This window comes from Acanthisitta chloris, unplaced genomic scaffold, assembly GCF_000695815.1.
Source record: "Acanthisitta chloris isolate BGI_N310 unplaced genomic scaffold, ASM69581v1 scaffold32867, whole genome shotgun sequence".
Taxonomy (NCBI): Eukaryota; Metazoa; Chordata; class Aves; order Passeriformes; family Acanthisittidae; genus Acanthisitta; species Acanthisitta chloris.
Window position 1 is genome coordinate 33761 of NW_008682624.1, and position 1863 is coordinate 35623.

Here is a 1863-nt window from a genome sequence, read left to right on the forward strand (position 1 = left end):
ATTGGAAACTAGTGGCAGCAAGAAAAGAAAGCAGTAAGGGGAAAGCATTGATGCAATTATACACAGCCAGGCCATGTTTTTATGAACTTTCATGATGCAATTGTGCTTTTCTGTGTGATCTGCAGGGTGAATAGTAACAGCACAATTAGCTGATTCTGACAGCCAGAGAGAAGATTGATAGTTTTGGGGAAACAGAACAAACTGGGGATGTTAGGCAGCAAGAAAAGAAAGCAGTAAGGGGAAAGCATTGATGCAATTATACACAGCCAGGCCATGTTTTTATGAACTTTCATGATGCAATTGTGCTTTTCTGTGTGATCTGCAGGGTGAATAGTAACAGCACAATTAGCTGATTCTGACAGCCAGAGAGAAGATTGATAGTTTTGGGGAAACAGAACAAACTGGGGATGTTAGGGGACAAATTATTTAACATGCTGGAATAGCAAACTGCTTTTGGTTTTATGCATTTTTTGTATCTATGTCTCATACAAACCAATACAAAAACCTGTACAGGAGTACTATGCTGAATGATTAAGCTGCTTTTCTCATGATGTGATCGAGTTACAACCCAATCCCCAAGATAAAAGCACCTAAAAAATGAAGAACTTCTCCCTATTGGCATCAGATACAGCACTACTATATTAAAAAGTAACCCATTAAAACAACTGTAAAAACTCTATTAAAAGGCAACATTGTCATCTAAAGAGTTAATTCATCTAGACAAAATCACTAGCAGGATTTGCTTTTCTGTTTTCTGCAGAGGAGTCAATGAACAAACAAAACAACATAAGAAACTCTGATATTCTCTCCATCTAACAAAAGGAATGGCATTTCCCTTGCAAAGGAAATTCCTCATTTTGAGCAGAGGAAGTCGAAATTAATCCGAAACCCGAGGAAATCACTCTGCAATTTGCACACAAAAATGATGGGTTTGTTTCATTAACCGATGCCTGAAAACAACACTTAAATTGACACATAAAACCAGCAATTGTCTTAATTTGTGCAGTGCACTCCACACAAAAGCCCTAAATATGTTCAAATTAGAGCAAGCTGCTTGATTGTCACTGCAGCCTCATGTCATATTAATGCATGACAAACATTAAACCATACACTTAAATGGCAATTTATATCATTTAAATGTTTACTGCCACACCGGATCATCACTCATTTAAATGTGACTTTCTGACAGCTAATTTCGGTTAATTTTCCTCGATTCACTTAATTAGAACTTTCAATCAAGAAAAGACCTGTGTGTATCTTTGACATCGTATCATTCTGTTTTTTTATTATTACTTTTATTAGGATACTGAATTGGTGAAAACATCCTGTAAAATGAATTACCTCACAGGATGGAATCTCTTTTGCATGATCCTATGGAAATACCTCACAACACAGAAGCTTAGATTTTTTCATTCTTTCTTTCTTTTCTTTATTTTCCTTAATTTAAAAAACACCCAACACTTCGACACAGACACACAATTAAACCCATAAAAAACCACAAGCAGGCCAATTAAAAATTAATGATTTCAAAATTGTTTAATAAGATAAAACCAGTCAGGAGTCTCATGAGTGTCCAGAACACTACAATGTGCAGCCATAAAATTAAAAAAAAAAAATGATAAGAATTAATTTAAATGTAATCCTGCTAAAAAAAAAAAAAAAAAACCACCCAAAAAATCAACAAACAAAAAACCAAAAAAACCCAAACCAGATAATTAACCCTCGAATATACTCACTGCTATCATTATATCTATTTCATGCCAGGAAAAATAGTGTTGAGAACTTGTGACTTTTTTATAGCAATATATATGGGTATTTTGTATATCTATTATCTACCTATATATGTGTGTGTGTGTGTGTATA